This window comes from Rhinatrema bivittatum, chromosome 2, assembly GCF_901001135.1.
Source record: "Rhinatrema bivittatum chromosome 2, aRhiBiv1.1, whole genome shotgun sequence".
NCBI classification, from domain to species: domain Eukaryota; kingdom Metazoa; phylum Chordata; class Amphibia; order Gymnophiona; family Rhinatrematidae; genus Rhinatrema; species Rhinatrema bivittatum.
In genome coordinates, this window is record NC_042616.1 from 13,977,846 (window position 1) to 13,998,282 (window position 20,437).

At 42.1% G+C, this 20,437-nt stretch overlaps 1 long non-coding RNA gene across 1 annotated transcript in view; it reads left to right on the plus strand.

Annotated features, from left to right (window-relative positions):
* The first annotated feature begins 7,690 nt into the window (after positions 1-7,690).
* LOC115083567 overlaps positions 7,691-20,437 on the plus strand; it is a 29,212-nt gene continuing 16,465 nt past the window's right edge. The window contains exons 1-2 of the long non-coding RNA XR_003854358.1: positions 7,691-8,030; positions 9,043-9,114. This is a non-coding gene — a long non-coding RNA (uncharacterized LOC115083567). The remainder of the gene's footprint in view (positions 8,031-9,042; positions 9,115-20,437) is intronic.

Sequence of the window (20,437 nt, forward strand, 5' to 3'; positions counted from 1 at the left end):
AGTCCCACAGGGATCTTCCCTATCACCCACCCTATTCAATATTTACCTTCTCCCGCTGTGCCAGCTTCTAACTGAACTAAAACTCAAACACTTTGTCTATGCTGACGACATCCAGATAGTGATCCCTCTTAAAGAATCTCTCATCAAAACTCTCGAATACTGGGAATCATGCCACTCAACGATCAATGACCTGCTCACCAGCCTAAATCTCATTTTAAACACCACCAAAACGGAACTCATGCTAATTTCTCCAGAAAACAACAATAATTCCCGCACCCCCCCAAACATTCCACTCTCCTCTCAAGTGAGAGACTTAGGAGCTATAATTGATAGCAAGATGAATTTGAAAGCATTTGTCAACCGCACTACAAAGGACTGTTTCCACAAACTCTAAGTGCTGAAAGGATAAAACCGCTTTTCCATTTTCAAGACTTTAGAACAATACTACAAGCAATAATCTTCGCAAAGTTAGATTACTGCAATGCTATCCTACTAGGTCTCCCATCCTCATATACTAAACCTCTACAGATGGTCCAAAACGCAGCAGCAAGAATACTCACGAATACCAGAAGAAGAGACCACATCTCACCTATCTTAATACATCTCCACTGGCTCCCTATTCACTTCAGAATCATCTACAAATCCGTTACCATCATATATAAGTCATCCACCACCTTACTGCACTTGACCTTCAATACCCGCTCAGCCTACACAACCCCCGTAGACCAACCAGAGAAGCCTACAGAGGATCCCTCCAGATACCCAATTCGAAATTCACACGACACATAACCGCAAGAGAACGTGCTCTCTCGACAGCCAGACCATCACTCTGGAACTCCATCCCCACTAACCTTCGCCAGGAGCCTTGCCTGCCAACTTTCAGAAAAAGATTGAAAACTTGGCTTTTCAAACAAGCCTTCCCAGAGCACATCTGAATCACAACCACCTATTCAAAGAATGTAGCCACTCTGGTTCTATAAATAATTATTAATTTATGAGTTAACTTTCTACTACTTTCTACTGTATTTTCTCTTCCAGTACCCCTGTTTCAATGTAACTGCAACTCCTCTGCACTAATTTCAGTTTTGTACTGTTTGTACTGTTTTGCACACCCTCTTTGAATGTAAACCGGCATGATGTGAATGCCGGTATATAAAAAACCTAACTAAATAAAAAATAAATAAATGTATTTTAAACCTTTGTCCTCCCACGGTCGGAATATCGGGTTATTGAGCCCCAGTGTAAATTGAGGATTTACATATCGGAACCATTGGTGTCAGAATGCACGAAGATCCCTTGAATACACGTAAGAAATGCCATGCTAGATCCAAGATGGCGCTGGCATAAGCACACGCAGAAACTCTTTGCTCCGTGGTAGAAATTTCCTTCGAGCCTTTCTGTTATTTTTATCTTCTCAAATATATTGCCTCTTTTTACGATGCCACATACTAAAAGGAAGGCTCGAGTCCGAGAGCTTACCTCAACGCCGACATCCAAAGAACGACAGCCGCGGATCGAGGAGGTATTTGCGAGGCCCGTTACTGAGAGACCGGAGGGAGGGGCCGCTGGCGAGAGCGACGAGAAGCAGACGCCAACCGCGATGGCCGAGGGATACATCCCTCAGCCCCGGAGCACCTAGGACCCCTAGTCCGCCGATAGGACCTCCCAAGAGAACGGAGGAGAATTTTGGAAGTTCAGCTGTTCCAGCTTCCCTCGAGATCCCGCCGACCCTGAGAGTTGGTAGTGATACACTGACCGACTCGGAGAGCCCAGAGCAGGGCTCCAAGGGCCGAGGAGCTGCGGATCAGAAGGGAAGGAAAACAGAAGCGGACAGAGGAAATCTCCTGGAGGTAGGAGTGATAATGCCAGATATTACTGAGAAGACAATGACTGTGCCAGAAAAAAATTACTTTGCAGGAGGTGTGGAAGTTACTTTTGGGTATGGATAAATCCATTAAGTCTATCTCTATAATGTTAAAAGATCAGGCTAATAGAGTACAATGTATTGAAAATAAGACAAGTCATATGGAAACTTCTATATCAGGAATGGAACAAGAAATAAAGAAAATTAAGGAAATTCAAGGCAATTTAATTAAGTCAGAAACCTTGCAGTTAAACAAAATGGAAGTGATTTGAAAATACAATGAGGAGATCCAACCTGAGGTTTTTGAACTTTCCCAAGTCTCGTATTATCCCACCTAAAGAAATGCTTAAAAATTATTTCTTAAAGATTTTGAGGCTTCAAGAAAAGGATATTCCAACCATATCAAAAGCATTTTATATACCTTCATCTAAAGATCAAAAAAGAAAAGGAAATACAAGCAAATGAGGAAATATCGTCATTAAACCTAACAGAATTATTGGAAAAATCCACTGAGACACCTATAACATCAAGAGCAACCTTACTAGTGACGTTTACTTATATTTCAGAAAGAGATTCTATACTTAGACTTTTCTTTCGAAACTCAGATCAACAATTCCATGGACAGCAAGTGCGAGTCTTTCCTGACATTATAAAATCTACCCAAGAGAAAAGGAAAAAATTTCTTCTTATGAGAAATGAGGTGGTAACTAGAGGGGCGAAGTTTAATCTACGGTTCCCGTGCAAATGTATACTTTTGTTTCAAAATGCTAAATATGTCTTCACAGGCCCTTTGCATCTACGGGAATATCTGGACACACACTCCTAAGTTTGTCTCCAGGGGAGTTTAGGTTATATTTGAAAGATAGTAATGGGTTATCTTATGCAATGCTAATCTTTGCTTTATGATTATTACTTGTATATCTGCTTCTTAACATCTTGGATCTTCTGTTTTTTTACCTATGATAAACAGAGGAGAAAAGTATATCTTTTTCTTGAATGTACTCGAGCCAGATGTAATGGTTTATTTTTTTTCTTTCTTTTCTAATCTCTGTATTTTTCTGGAGACATTATAATTAATGTAATCATTGTTTAAAAATTCAATAAAAAGAAAATTAAAAAAAAAGAAACGCCATGCTTTTCTGCCTGATTCTAAAATGAGAAAGTTTCGTAAAGGGGCTGGGAGTGACGATTTTGGTTCTTGGATGAGGGCAGTTAAGGCTAACCCTTGAAACCAAGCATGTAAGTGAGATGTGGAAGAATGGAAAGAAGTCCCTGCAAACCAATCTTTAAAGTGTCTCAACATGCATATGAGGTTGTACTTTTTAAGGTCAGGGCACGCCAAGCCCCCCTTACATAATGGTTCCTGCAGCCAACACAGTGCTATTCGAGCTTTGCGTCCTTGCCATAAAAACCGTGTGAACACCTTCTGTATCTCTAAGAGATCTGATCTTTGTAACCACATCGGGAGCATCTGCATTAGGTATAACCCCTAGGCAATTCATTCATTTTGAACAGTTGTATTCTTCCAGTGAGTGATAAGGGTAAATGTGACCACCTCTCTAAACGTTCTCTGAGATTTTTCAACATAGGACGAATGTTTGTTCAGTATATTTTTGTGATATCTGAAGGAATCAGGACTCCGAGATATTTAATATATTCACCGGCCCATCTCAGGGGAAACTCCTGACCCCAGGCATTCAATAGGCTGCCAAACACTGGCATAGCCTCCGACTTATCCCCGTTTATTTTTAGCTCGGAAAAGAAACCAAATGTAGTTTGGTGGACTAATATATGGGAAAGGGATGCAACAGGGTCTGTTAAGAAAATAAGTAAATAGTCAGCAAATGCTGCAATTTTAAAAGAGGTGTTTTTAACTTCAAGCCCTTTGATTGCTTCATCTTCTGCTATTACTCTTAATAATGGGTCTAATGATAATATATAAAGAAGTGGTGACAGGGGGCATCCCTGTCTAACTCCCCGCTTCGGTGTGAAAAAGGGAGTCATAAATCCATTAACTAGGAGATGAGATGTGGGATTGTGATAGAGAAGCCTTAAATATTGCATAAAGACACCGCATACTATCACTGATAGTTAAATTCAACCACTGACTGTTATTCTCTTTACATCTGACGATATATCCATTAGGTTGCTATAGAAGCTGTTAGCTATAACATTTTTACACCCGTTGTTATAACCATTCCATATTGGTTGTTTTACCAGTTATGTCGTTTTACCAGTTATGTTGTTATTCCAGTTATCTTCTCACTTGTAATTCGTTGTTTCACCTGTAAACCGGAGTGAAGGCATCTAACTAAACTTCGGTATATAAAAGCGTATAAATAAAATAAAAAATAAATAAAAATAAATATTGCCTGTGAAACTGTACCTGCCCAAAGCCGAGAATAAATAAGGCCATGCCACCTTATCAAAGGCCTTTTCCAAATCGAAACTAACTGCCATTGATTCTATCTGATGAGAGGAGCAGTAGGCCATAGCTGTGGTAAGGCTCACTATGTGGGAGCCAGCCGCTCTACCTTTCACGAAACCCATTTGATTCTCTGAGATAAGATGAGGGAGAACTGTACTGATTCTTGAGGCTAACACATTAGCCAGCAACTTGAGATCACAGTTTAGTAGTGATATTGGTCTATATGATGCTGCTTGAGACAAATCTTTCCCTGACTTAACAGTGATATATGCTTTGTTAAAATCGGGTGGGAATGTTCCGGTTTCTAATCCTGCTTGAAAGAATTTACATAGAGGTTCTGAAATTTGACATTGCAGAATTTTAAAATAATCATATGAGAACCCATCGGGTCCAGGAGCTTTGCCCACTTTACAAGTCTGAATTACTTGGCTTAACTCTGACGGTATAATCGGTCGATTAAGAGTCTCCAATTGTTGTTGTGTTAGTTTAGGGAGAGCTAGACCTTTAAAGAATTGATCCTCCTCTACTCTACTCCCTATGCGACCTTCGGAATTAAGTGAGCATAAAACAACCTTAAAGTCTCCCCAATGTCTGCTTCTTTTAAAGCCGAAGTGCCTTGGGACGTTTTCAGTCGGTCTATATGGGTCCAACTACATCTCGCTCTAATTAAATTTGCTAATAATTTTCCCGTTTTATTCCCAAAACGAAAAAAGTTATATTCAGCAAACTGGCAGCTCCTCATGGCTCTTTGTTGTAGATACCCCTGTAATTCCCCCAATGTGGTATGATATGCATGGCTCATTGCTATAGGTGGATTGTGAATCATCTGTTGTTTAGCCTGATGTAGAGTGTGTTCTAATTGCAATATTTTAGCGGTCAATTTTTTATTCCTAGAGTGTAAATAGGAGATTATTTCTCCCCTCATTACAGATTTGCTTGCCTCCCAAGATAAACCCGGGTCATTTTTATGTTGGGCGTTAGTTTCATTAAAAAGGTACCATTTATCTTGCAGAAATTTCTGGAATTTTGTATGTTGTGCCTGTGCTCCTATGTGTATGTCCGCCCATATTAAAGCATGGTCCAAAACGCAAGGATGCCCTATAGATTCATCGTTAATATGTGGGAATAAAAAACTGTCTCCAAAGATATAATCAATGCGTGATAGCGTTTTGTGGGCTTTAGGAACGTGGGTATAATCACTCTCCTCAGGGTGTAGGTTCCTCCAGTAATCTAAAAGTTGAAGATGTTTACAAAATTTGGTTAAACATTTAGAAGAGTTTGTGGATCCACTGGCTCCCCTGGATGAGGAGCTATCTAAACGTGGGACCATGACCGCATTAAATTCCCCTGTGATTAGCAACCATCCTTGCTTATGTTTCAATATCTGAGCTGTTAAATGGTGGAAAAACACAGGGGATGTTGAATTAGGACCATATGCTGTACACAATGTTATTTCATTGCCATTGAGTTTGCCAATAATCATGGAATATCTGCCATCGGAGTCAGCAATCTCAGAAGTTAATTGAAAATTAAGTGACTTGTGAAGTAGAATCGCCACCCCTGCCTTTTTGCCCTGTGCGGGTGAAAAGTAAACTTGCCCCATCCAGTCACGGCAAAGCTTTTTACTTTCAACCGCTGTCAAGTGAGTCTCCTGTAGGCATGCATTATCTATTTTACTTCTGCGCAGGTGCTGCAGCACCTTTGTTCTTTTTATGGGAGTTCCTAGGCCGTTCACATTTCAACTGGCAAGTCTCAAGGTGTGTGAGGTTATAGTCTTTTTTACATTGTAACAGCAGGTAGAAAATACATTGAACGGGGGTGGGGAGTAGACAACCAGCAAACAAGAGTTAGATGGGCTCCAACCGAGAGCCCGAAGGCTTAACTGAGAGAGGGAAGGGGGCAAAGAGGAGGAGAAATATTTACAAATGCTAGGGAGGGGGGAATGAGGGAAATGAATTATTTACATGGCTGTGGGGAGGAAGGTGTTTGCAGCTGAGGGGGTGGGGGGGGGATGATGTTTGTAGCAGATTTAGTCCGGGAAGGCTTGGTGGAAGAGCCAGGTTTTTAGCATTTTTCTGAATTTAGTTGGGCATGACTCCGATCGGAGGTTTGAGGGTAGTGCATTCCATTGGGTTGGGCCTGCAATTGAGAAGGCACGATCCCTGGTTGAAGTTAGTCGGGCCCTCTTAAGGGTAGGGACTTGCAGAGTGAATTTATGGTTTGTTCTGGTTGGGCAGGTGGATTGTATGAAACGGATGGGTTCACTGAGCCAGGAGGAGTTATCTTTGTGGATAGCTTTATGTATAATAGTGAGTGTTTTGAAGAGGATACGTGATGGGATGAGAGTGTGTCTGTGTGACGTCAGCCGCGCGGGCGGGGCCAGGCTTCCGGGGATGAGCGCTCAAGATGGGCGTCCTTGCTCGTGCGTGAGGCAGAAGAGAAGCCGGACCGCAATGGCGGCCGCCACGTGGAGCACGAGACACCCCCGGGGTCCAGAACGGGTGGAATGCGGCGATTCCTGAAGCGGAGGTAGGCCAGGTTGAGCCCGGAGCGGGGGGAAGCGGTAGAGACTGCAACAACCATCTGAATTTGCTAATGATTTGGCAAAAAATGCCTGCTTTAAAATATAAAGACTATCGATTATGTACCGCACTAGTGTATATAAGTTGCCGACTCTAACCAAACCTATCAATCAAGTATTGGAAAAGTAATGGTAAAGTAAAAAAACTTATATGCAATGAAAAATAATATGATTTTCATAACTGTCCTCCTACTGAGCACAGGCACAGGCTTATTATTTATAAATTAGGCTTATATTTCATTGGATTCAGCAATTACAATTTCCAAAATATTTCAGTTCGGCATCTCAAATCAATTATTTTTCATTGCATATAAGTTTTTTACTTTACCATTACTTTTCCAATACTTGATTGATACGTTTGCAATTCAGCATTATTTTAAAATAAAAAAATTTTTATATTAGGATTTAGCAGTCAAATGTACATGGGTTGGTTATAAAAAAATATATATTTAATACAAAGCACATAACTGCGCTGTATTCAACTCAGTGTTTTAGGTGGTAATATTATATATACTAGTTAACACTGATCGGCACTTGGGTGGGTATTTTTAAATTAAATATTTTTTATTATTTATATTTAACTTCAAAAGGATTCATTTTTAGTAATATCATAAATATGTTCTTCATCATTAAATTTAATAAACTGTTATTTGTATAATTTTCTGTATTTGCCGCAGCGTTTTCATACGGGTTCTTTCTAAGCCACGCCCCTAATTTGATTGACAGAGCGTTCTGGCGCGTTTTTAACTTATTGTTATTTGTATCGTTTTCTGTATTTGCCGCCGCGTTTTCATACGGGTACTTTGTAAGCCACGCCCCTAATTTGATTGACAGAGCGTTCTGGCGCGTTTTTAACTTATTGTTATTTGTATCGTTTTCTGTATTTGCCGCCGCGTTTTCATACGGGTTCTTTCTAAGCCACGCCCCTAATTTGATTGACAGAGCGTTCTGGCGCGTTTTTAACTTATTGTTATTTGTATCGTTTTCTGTATTTGCCGCCGCGTTTTCATACGGGTTCTTTCTAAGCCACGCCCCTAATTTGATTGACGGAGCGTTCTGGCGCGTTTTTCACTTATTTAAATGGCGAACGAGTCTCTCCGCTTCACATTTTGGTCTAAACCAGAGCGGAGACTGTGCGTGACGGCTCTTTTATCTAAGTAAGTAATAAATCTGCTTTTTTTCCATTCAGTAAAACATTTAGGAGTTTATGCTCTTCATTGTGCTCCTACGGGGACCGCGTCTCTGCCAGGAAAACGCGGTTCTGTTGCCCCAGCATTTGGTTAGAGTCGGCATAATCGATAATCGATAATCGATCGTCTTTATATTTTAAAGCAGGCATTTTTTTTGCCAAATCATTAGCAAATTCAGATGGTGGCGTTTTTTTTACGCTCTATTATTATATTTGCATAAGTACCGGTTTTCTTTACTTTTGCTATCCATCATGTAAAGCTTTTTTGCAATGATTGTTAATTCTTGTTGCATAAGAATAATGCAGACTGACAGAGCTGCACCCTTCTAGTGCATTAATGGCAGATAAGCTGAGCCTATCCGTTGTATTACGCGTTTACAATTTATGCTCGAATAGCTTTTTACATATCATAGCAGTTCCCCTTATGAGTGTACACTTTTTATTTATTTATTTATTTATAACTTTCTTTTACAAACAAAGAAATAAGAATGCATACAATATATTGCATTTGTATTTGTAAGCAATAAAAAGGAAAAATAATGGAAATGCACTGAGATTACGTGAGACACTATTAGGAGATTAAGGAAAAATCAAAATTCTTTTTATTTATTTATTTATAACGTACACTTTTTTTTTAAATTTCTCTTGGTTGATATAATATCGGTTTGAGATGTTCTTTTCATTTTGTATGTAGCTTATAAGCCCGTGCCTGTTTTTTAAGTTACATCAGGGGATAGTTTTTTATGATATGCTTGTGTACAGATTTTAAATATTTGCTCGCATTCATTTTTACTCAATTAAGAGTGTGATGTTTTGAGATCCAAGTCTGTTGCTTAAGGTTCTATCTGTTACATATAATAATTAGAATTAATGTTGGATAGTATTTTATTATTGAGTACAGTTTAGCATTAGTTATTTTATCATCATTTCATTATATATTTATGTTCAGAAGTATTATTAATGTGTTTATTAACTTCCAGATCATTAGATAATTGAAGTTTTAATCGTAAGCACATTCTTGTGACATAGAAAACGAGAACTTCTACATACAGGTACAAATATTGTTTTATTTGTTTTTTTTCAGTTTTTCATAGTTTGATTCACTAAGCATCTTTTAATTGTTTTTTATCAAGTGTAATTAGTGATTTGCATTTTAGTCTTTGATACCTTTTAATGTTATTTTGATTATATTGTATGTTTTAATTATATCACATGTTATAATGTATTTATGTCTGTTTATTTATATGGCGTATTTATTGTTTTAGCCCCTGAGGCAGCCCCAGTAGGGGCGAAACTCGGCCAGAGTCGGGCACCTGTATGAATATTTGTCTCCACTCAATTAAAAGGTTATATCTGGTCTATTTCGGTGTCTAATCTATATTATTGCCCAAATGGCATTCTTAGATAACCTACCCTCCTGCTTCATCAGTCCATGCTGACCAATGCACGCACATCTCTACCTTCTTCCAGCCCTCGCAGGACCATGCAAGAGCAGCCTGAGGCTACTTCCACCTTCTGACCCTTGCAGGCTGGTGCCAGTGTGGGGTTAAGGGCCTTGTGCTATGGGCAGCGCTGGTACAAGAGTATTAAATACCCTAAGTGAACCTTCAGCCTTGTACCTCTTTCTCCCAAAATAACTTCAGTTTCATAGACCCTCCCCTGAGTTAATTACATTCATTATGAAACCCAGCACCACCATCTCAGTACAATCCTGTAAAAATGGGTACTTTTGAATATGAAACTTTGCTTTATAAACATAATACAAATATGTGTCAGAAATCCTGTCAGCATCTGATGAAGGGCTCAGCTGAGATTTTTTTGCTTTGGACGGGGGTTAGACAAAGGTTGCCAACTTTTCCACAGACCAGGATTACACACTTGTGTACTGGGTGCCTCCCCTTATTTGCATGCATTTACATATATTTACCCCTCAGCCCCTGAATCTGCCTCCTCTTTCACTCTTCTGTCTGTTCCTTGTGCCACCACTGTCTCTTCCCTCTCCTCTGCTCTGTTTTATCTCTCTCCCTTATCTGTCCTCTCTGCCCTTCTCTCTCCCTCTTCTGTCCCCTCTGTCTCTTATCCTCCTCCAGGCCCTGCTCCCTCCTCTGTGTTGCTCTCCCTCTCCCCTCCATTCCCTGTCACTGCTCTGTTTCCCCCGTTATGGGATTACTTTGCTTGAATCTCACTCTTGATGAACTCAGAGCTGCAAACAGAGAGAATGAACAGAGGCTGTAGAGAACCAGTTCTGGGCCAGGCCAATTCAGAACCTCTTAACCTGACTTACAAATATGCAGGGGTGCAGAGGACTGTGCCTGACACCTAATACCCGGCACGATTGCTTTCTGCTGGAAGAAAGATAAGGTGACCTCTGACACAATCCACTTTCAAGGTGTCTCTTACTACGTGGCTGTCCAGTAACACAGCAAAGCAATAGATAAAAGGACTGACCCAAGCAAGCAGGAGAAGAGCGATGGACTGAGGAGCTGCCAGCCTGCACTTCTCTGCACTGGACTGTTTACCTAAGAGATATGTCAGGCCATATTATTATTATTCCTATTATCTAATGTATATTCTGATTGATTACCTTCTCTGATTATTGCAATCAGCCCTTTAGTGTTATTTGTACCAATCCCCTTTGTCTAATTATTCCTATTAGCTAATAATAAATCCCTACCTGGCACTCAGGTGTTCTAACTTAATGTGTGTGTGAGAGAGAGAGAGAGGAGTATTAAGGTAAGGCTTGTCAGTTACTGGTGTAAGCCCTGTCAGTCACTAAAATAATACTGCTGAGCACCGAAGGAGCTCCTTAAATGGCACCAGGCCCTCAAGCCTCCATCTTGCCCGCGCCGAGCTCCTACCTGCTACATCACACCAGCCGAGGCCCCCGGACTGCCTCCAACGAGACGCCAGCAACCAGTGCTCTAGTCCAGGAGCCGCACCGCTCCCCCTCAGGAGCTGACCCCGCCCCCGTGACGACACTCCAGAGCACCGAAGGAACTCCTTAAAGCAGCTCTAGGCCTCTGGCTCTGGGTGTCGCATGCCAAAGCGTCCCTTTTCAACCAAGACCTTACTTGTACTACCAGCCACCCATCCATCTGAGACCCATCAAGGTCTGTGAAAACATCCCGCACCCTCCGCAACCGAATGAGGTCTACCTGACTTCCAGACCCAACCCTGACACCAGAGGCCCACCCCCAGCTGACGTCAGAGAAAGCACTGGGTAAGCAACTTAAAGCCTCCCTCAATCCAGGGCCCTTTCCGTGCCCCTCCGCACTACCTCTTCCACACTGCCTGGACAATCGACAACTACCAGCCAACCACGACCACCCATCAACTGAAACTCTTCACACCCTCAACCGTCCGGCCTCGCACCGACCGAACCGCGCCGCATCGATTCTTGCCCACAGTCCACCTCAGTGATTCGCCTCCTCACCTCGGAAAGACCGCCCATGTCAGTGACACTGACGCAAGCGACCTGACTGCTGGATTTAAATCCCAACTGCAGGCGCTTTTCCACCTCTTCTCTGGCTGCCCCACAATCCCTGCGCTGCCGGCGCATACCCGCCCGGGTAAAGGGCCTCGCACCAACCGAACCGCAATGCATCGTTTCTCGCCCGCAGCCCACCTCAGCGATCCGCCTCCCCACCTCGGAAGGACTGCCAAGGTAAGCGACGTTGAAGCAAGTGACCCAACCGCCGGGTTTAAATCCCAACTGCAAGCACCATGCGACAAAGGGGCCTGCCCCTTTGAGTGCCCCTTCGAGCAGCACACCCGAGCAGCCACACCAACTCTAGCCAAGACCCCCGACAGACTCCATGAGGACAACAGCCTACATAAGAACAAGATACTCATCCAAGAAGCCCGAGTCCTACATCAGCTCTAACCACAAACAATCACAGATGAATTACATAATGTCAAAACATCAAACTGAAAGAAAACATCACCTGGTAAATATACAAATCAAAGACTCAATATTCAACATGTTTTACCCAGTCGCTATCAAAAAAATTCATACTGATTTCTGACATCCTTCAAGATCACAAACCTGATTTCATTGCCATTACTGAAACATGGCTAAAAAAAACAGACCAAGTAATATTAAACCAGATTTCAAACAACATATACGATATATTCTCCATAACAAGAAACACACGGGGAGGGGTAGGATTAATGTTAATCGTCAAATGCTTTGCCATGAAACTTACCTCGCACTGACTCCCACAATATTATAAGGTAGCATTATTTGACTCAGACAACCTACCGATATGCCTAATCTACTGCCCCCCCCTCCCCAACTACTTGACAATGACATTTCACCGCTATTAGAATTCCTCACATCAAAATTAAATCATAAAAAGCCCGCAATTATACTAGGAGACTTCAATCTCCATATCGATGAAACACCCCTTTCACATTCCAGCCAAACCCTGATAGAAGTACTATCTGCCCTCAACTTCACACAGCTAGTAAAAGACTCAACACAAAGCAGACCACACCCTCGACTTCATCTTCACAAACGACAAATTCACACCTGACCCATCTGTCTCCTGCTCACCAATACCCTGGTCAGACCATTGTGTCATTCATCACTCAACACATACCTCAACCTAAAGAACAACAGTCAAACCTCCTTCAAATACCGACCTCCATTTCCTATAGACGAACTAGAGATCCAGCTAAAGAACATAGACCTATCCAACATCAATAATGCCGCACAATCATGGCTACAAATTACAGCAGATATTGCCAACAAAATAAACCCTGAAAGAACAAAAAAAACTGACAAAAAAAAATATAAACCCTGAACCCATGGTTCAACAAACAACTGAAGGATACCAAATCAACCCTAAGGAGAAAGAATGGCGCAAAAATAAATGCCCTCTAACACTAGCAAGATATCGCACACACCTGGCACACTAAAAAACATATTATCTAAAACAAAATGTGAATACTACAGCAATAAAATACAAAAATACTCAACCCAAAAACACTATTCAACATAATGAAAAACTTAACCTCTGACAGCAACAATAATGCATACCAAAACAAAAACCTAAGTGATGAATTAGCAAACTTCTTCAAAAACAAGATAATTAAAATAAAAGAGAACTTAAATAATAACAAGACACACAACATACATCTAACCAACAAAGACATATCATCATGGTCCAAATTCGAACCAGTCTCATCCAAAGAGACTGAGACCCTTCTAAAAACACTAAACCCAGCCTGCCACAACATTGGCAAAATTCCTACTCAAACTCTAAAAGGAATCTCATGGAGGAAGTGACGTCATTCAGACAGATGGCAGCCTAAACCCGAGTCTCCTCCAATGACCGACAGCATCTACTTTCATCAAGCCCCCTAGTTGGACACACGAGGTGTCAAATATAACTTTACGTTATAGGAAGAGTAGCAGATGACGACCAGACGAAAAGCATTTGATTTTACGAAGTACTCGTACCACAAACTTGGGCTGGAAGGAGAGCCTTTGGAAACTAACATGGCGGACGTGCCTGCGGCCGATGAGAGTCCGGCGGTCGGCAGGGCAGAATCGCCGCAGGAACATATTGAATACCCAACCAAGTCCGAAATGCGGGGTTGGTTTGAGGACCTGAAAAATGAAATTTCGGCCAACACTGCGGATATCAAGACCTCGATTGAGGAGCTTCGAGGTGACATAGCAGAACATGGACGGCGCATATTTGAAGTGGAGACACGAGCTGAAGCCAATAGTGACGGAATAAAAACAGCCCGAGAGCATCTGACCACGTTACAAAGTGAGATGGAACGCCTCCAGGACAAGGTCGAGGACCTTGAAAATAGGTCCCGACGGCAAAACCTCCGCTTTCGCGGCATACCGGAGCTTCCTGACTATGCTGATTGTGCAGCTGTAGTGGTACAAATAAGCGCCATGCTGCTTGCTGAAGGTGAGGTGGACAAGGCCGCAGTTCCAGCTGATGCAGTCAAAATTGTGCGAGCTCACAGAGTGCTGGGCCCAAGGGGCAATAATGTGCCTAAAGATATCATAGCTTGTTACCAGGATTTTGGACTCAAAGAAAAAATCGCAAGCATAGCGCGAAGGCAGACCATGTGGCAATGGCAAGGGCATGAGCTCATGATTTTTATTGACCTCGCACCGTCTACAATCAAGAAAAGAAGGGATTTCCAGCCCATAACAGGACTTCTTAGAAAAGAAAATATCCGATATCACTAGCTGTTCCCGTTCGGGATCAGCTTCACAGTTAAGGGGGCAACGCATAGGGTGAGGACACCCGTGGAGGCTTCCCAAATTCTAAAAGAGGCGGGCTATCGCGACTGTGTAGAATTACCAGCGCCTCCGCCGCCTAGTGCCCGCAAAGATGAACCGCCTAGGTGGCAAAGAGTAATCAGGGGAGACAGACGGTTGCAACGACAACCGGAGAAAGACCCACACGGGTGAGAACCTGCAGGATGAGAAATCCTCTACCAGTTATTTTTTTCAATTTATGGTCGTGGATGCGCCGAACAGGCCACACGAGCATGGCGCTGTGTCCTCCGGACGCTCTAGTTACCAGTTTCAAGTTTAGTCTGCTCGGGACAATGACTTCTTGTATCCTTATTTGGTCTAAATGTTATTACATGTTACTGGACTTATATCAATCTGGTTTTCATTCAGAGGCTTTTCCTGAGATTTAAAAAGGGGAGCCTCAATGTTATGCTTGATGATTTTTATAAATTCTGTAAGATGTCTGGTGGAAGGCAACTGTTGGTATGACTGTTTCCTCCTTTTCACAGGCAGAGTGGTCCTCGAGAGAGGAATACTCTGCAGAGGGGATGGGAAAGCGGGGAGGAGGGGGGGGAAATGAGGTGGGACAAAGCTATTATGCTCCGTTTCTCTGTGTGAGGGTACATCTAAAATTACAGCTAAACTGGCAGGACCGAATTATTGTACACTGGGGCTCAGGGGTTTATTTTAAAGGAAATACTGTTCAGATGTTATGGCGAATATAAATATTTGGTCCCTTAATGTTAAGGGGCTGAACTCGCCACTTAAAAGGCAGTCTCTATTTTCTGACTTGGCTTATCACAATGTTATGATTGGGATGGTTCAGGAAACACACTTAAAAAAGAGATATGAACGCTTACTTCGACATAATGACTACCCAAAGCAATATTGGGCGGCCAGGCCACTGTCTCATAAGTACCTTGGGGTAGGCATCTTAATTCACAGAGATTTAATGTATGAAGAAATAGCATGCTACTCAGATCCAGAGGGTAGATATCTTATGGTGATCATTGCTATTGGTGGGGAAAAATATTCTTTTAAGCGTATATGCTCCCAATAGCGCTCAGGGACCTTATCTAGCTCGCTTATCTCAGATTATAGATCAATGTGCAGAGGGTCATTTGATAATTGGGGGAGATTTTAATCTGACCTCCAACCCTAGACTGGATAATTCACAAGGGAATACTCAAACTAAGAAGAAAGATCGTCGGAGTTTCCACTGCTTCCTACGCAGGTACAGTTTAATTGACACATGGAGGGTTTGGCACCCCAATAGACGGGGATATACTTTTTTTTCTAAAGCCCACAAGACATATTCTAGAATAGATTATTTGCTGGTTACAAAAAGCTGCTCCAATCATGTTAGCAACCCGACTATAGGGACCGCTACCTGGTCAGATCATAGTCCAATATCTTTACAGATAGTTTTTTCTGCCATGGATCAGGGCATACGGTACTGGAAGCTCAACGAAAGCCTGTTGGCAGATGAAGCCTTTTGTGACCTTCTCAATTCGAGTATTCAGGATTACCTACAAATAAATGATACGCCAGAAACGGCCCCAACCACGCTGTGGGACTGTCTTAAAGCAGTGATTAGGGGTCTGCTTATTGCCAGAGGAGCTTATGTGAAAAAACAGAAACAGAGGGATAAGATCGAAATCATTGGGCAGATACAAAGGCTAGAACTTTTACATTCCACTACCGGGAATAACCAACTTTTGGCACAAATGGATAAATTAAGATTGCAATTGGTGGAAATTGAAGCGGCTCAGGTTGCGTTCCAATTGGAACGTGCAAAACAGTCATTCTATGAAGGAGGGAATAAGGCTGGAAGATATCTGGCCCGCAAGTTAAAGGTCAAACAATCAGTACTCAATATTGTAAAGTTAAAAGACGAACAGGGGAAGATAATTACTTCCAGTACCGAAATTAGGCAAAGGTTTTTGCGATTTTACTCAGCTCTTTATGCAACTAACCCTACTATTCACCCAGCAGAGATAGACCACTACTTGTCGACCACACAGCTCCCCCGGGTACCTCCGGAAGCACTCGGGATATCACAGCAGCGGAGGTGTTGTGGGCCATAGGGGCTTTGAAGCAGGGCAAATCTCCCGGCGTGGACGGCTTTACGGCCGCTTTTTACAAAAAATTCGCAACTACATTAATTCCCCCTCTGGTAAAATTATTTAACTCACTGCAAGATCAGGGTTCCCTATCCAGAGAGGCGAATTTGGCGGGGGTGACACTTCTAGCCAAGCCAGGGCGTGACCCTACTTTATGCGGTTCATACCGCCCCATCTCCTTAATAAACTTGGACATGAAATTACTCGCAAAAATACTGGCACACAGGCTCAATACCTTTCTCCCCAACTTGATCCATCCAGATCAGTCGGGCTTCATTCCAGGTCGCATGGCGTCCGATTAATGTCAGGAAGGCAGTTGACGCTATGTGGTGGGCAAGATCCCATCAAATTCCTATGACTCTCCTGGCTATCGATGCTGAGAAAGCCTTTGACTATGTTCACTGGCCCTTTTTATTCCGGACCCTGTGCCAATTCCACTTAGGGGATAGATTCATAACGTGGATACATAAACTTTATGAGGCTCCCACAGCCTGTCTCAAAATTAATGGGGGGTATTCTTTGCCTTTTGACATACAGAGAGGGACCAGGCAAGGTTGTCCCCTATCCCCTTTATTGTTTGCTCTTTTTTTGGAACCCTTTGCTCAAAAAATTAGGAATAACCAGTTGATATCTGGGATACAGGTTGGTGACTTCTCGTCCAAGCTTTCCTTATTTGCAGACGACATCTTGTTTACCATTACTGACCCGCTGCAATCGCTACGGGAAGTCACCAAAGAAATTACTGAATTTAGCTCTGTATCGGGGTTCACTATTAACTGGGATAAATCCGAATTATTAAACATATCCCTGTCACCGGAAATGGTGGTTCAGATTCAACAAGGATATCCTTTTAAGTGGGCCAAGCAAAAATTGAAATACCTGGGGGTATATTTGGGGGTGTGTGATAACTTGTTTCAACTAAACTACCCGCCTTTATTGGCTAAAATCTATAAGGACCTTGAAGAGTGGGACCGGTACCACATTTCTTGGTTGGGGAGACTGGCGGTGGTTAAAATGAATGTTATGCCTCTGCTTTTATATCTCTTACAAACGTTGCCAATTCTGATCCCGGTAAAGCTTTTGGATAAATGGCAAAACCGATTGAATAAATATTTGTGGAAAGGCAAGAGAGCGCGAATTGCTAAGCAGACCCTATACTTACCCCGTTTACAGGGAGGTTTGGGGATGCCCAATCTAGCCCGCTATCAAGGCGCCGCTCAGCTTAAAGCGGCTGTAGAATGGCATAGGAACACAAATGGCAAGCCCTGGGTACAGCTGGAGCAAGCGATCATAGGGACTTTACCCATTAGCGCGCTTATGTGGCAAAAGAGGAATACCTGGCCCCAGAGAGGGCAGTTACTGGACACGGTCGAGGTAACTCTGTCAATATGGGAACAATGGAAGAAAACCTTAGTGGGTACACAAACTTTCTTTCATAGCACTCATTTATTTCATTATAATGCATTCAGGCCTGCGGGTCATCCTATGGCCTTTTCTCATTGGATTATAAGTGGTATCTCGCAACTTGCTCATGTGTGGGCACCAGGGGGGTTGCTTCCATTTCAGACGTTGCGAGAACGGCACAATTTGACACCTGCAGATTTGTTTAAATACTTGCAAGTTCAACATTTCTACATTAGTAATCAGGTAGAAAAGGATTTAACAAAAGGGGTGTCCTCATTTGAAAGCATGTGCAGACATGCAAATAAGGTAGATAAACATATTTCCAACATATATGGTTTATTGTGTGGTAGTTTCTCACTTTCTACTTCCCATATTCGAGCATGGCAACTGGATTTACAGTGCGACTGGACCAAGGAGGACTGGCTGCGGGTGTTTCACGGCCTGCAAACAGGTTTAATTTCAGCTAAGCATATCGAAAATGGATACAAATTGTTCTTCCGATGGTATGTTACCCCAGTCCAGCTGCAACACATGAGACCGAGTTCTTCAGGACTGTGCTGGAAGCAATGTCGGGAAAAAGGAACATTTTTTCACTTATGGTGGACTTGCCCCAAGATTCGTTACCTGTGGAGTTTGATTTCTGATTGGATTACAACTATATTACGAATCACCGTTCAACTAACTCCGTCTCAAGCATTGCTGAATGAAGAACTCAAGGACACTTATAAGTTTCATAATTATTTTATTAAGTACGTGGTAACTGCGACGAGATGCCTCATTGCACAATATTGGAAAGACACGAAGGTACCTACAATACTTATGGTGCAGGCAGCAGTCAGGAATATGCATAGCCTTGGGCGGATCACTGCATATAAAAATAAGTCGGTACATAATTTTTCAAAGATATGGGGGCCCTATGATCGCTGGATGCACAATACTATGGGGGGATGGTAGCTAGTGCCATTCCAGCTCTATTGTGGTCCTGAACTAGTGAGGGTGGTTTGAGAGATCCCAGTGACCCCTTGCGCTCTGAGGGCCCATACCGGGACCTTGATATCGAGTCTCTATCCACATATCTTTACTGCCTGTGCATATGCTTTGTTATCCTTACACAATATTCTAAGGACAATAGTTGTACGCCTCATGGGGGCGGGGGGGAGTTAGGGTAATAATACATACTATGGCAACATGCCCTTGTTGATGTTGTTGATAATAACTCACTGTATTCGTTTCTGTATAAATTATGTTTACTCATTCTAGTGGAATTTGTACAGGCTGTCTACATGTTGCCAATAAAAGTTATAAATTAAAAAAATAAATAAATAAAAGGAATCTCATAAACTATCACGGCAATCATCAACAAATCCCTGGAAGAAGGGAAATCCCAGTCAAACTAAAAATAGCCACTATCAAACCTATCTTAAAAAAAAAAGAACCTGGACCCAAATGATTTAAACAACTGTAGACCCATCTCAAACTTACCCTTCCTAGCTAAATTAACAGAAAAGGTAGTTCTCAAACAACTAAATGAACACCTAGAGCAAAATAGCATACCACACGCAACACAACACGGCTTCAGAAAACACTGCAGCATGGAAACCCTTCTACTAACGCTATCAGATACAATCCTAAGAGGTTTTGACAACAGACAATGCTTCATACTAATTCTACTAGACCTATATGCGGCCTTCGACATGGTCGATCATAATAGCCTAATTGAATGTCTACAAGAAATAGGTCTGACCGACATAACTCTAAAATGGTTCACCTCCTTCCTACAGAACAGATTATACCAGGTAAACATCAACTCGGAGACAATCCCTCTTGAAACAGGAGTACCTCAAGGGTCAGCACTATCTGTCACCCTATTCAATATATACCTCCTCTCTTTATGCCAACTACTATAGAGTCTTGGAGTCTCATATCTCATGTATGCCGACGACATACAACTAATCATCCTTATATCTAACAATCTAGAAAATATCCTCAAACAAGCAGCTAGCTATCTCGAAAACATAAAGAACCTCCTAGATCAAATGAGCCTACGCCTCAACATGGACAAAACAGAATACATTCTGCTTGGAAAAAAAAAAAACTCCGAAAAACTCTCCAATAACATCATCAAACCAAAAGAAAACCTCAAAGATCTAGGAATATGGATTGACCCTGAACTGAACCTCAAACATCACATAGCTATGAAAATTAAAGAAGGCTTCACAAATTATTGATCCTTAAGCGCCTAAAACCCCTTCTCAACCCACCAGACTTCAGAACCATTCTACAATTGCTGATCTTCACAATCTTTGACTACTGCAATGCCCTACTCATTGGACTCCCCAAAAACGCCCACTTCAAATTCTTCAAAACACCACCACAATAATTCTAACCGGTCAAAAAAAATGTGACCACATCACACCAACACTAAAAGAATTTCACTGGCTACCCATCGAAAAACAGATAGAATACAAAACACGAGGCTGAAGGCTTCCGGTTAAGATGGTGGCAGGAAGTAGATGCTGAGAAGACAGTGTCCGAAAAATTTCCAGATTTCTTAGAGAAATGCCTTCTAAAAGAAAAGGA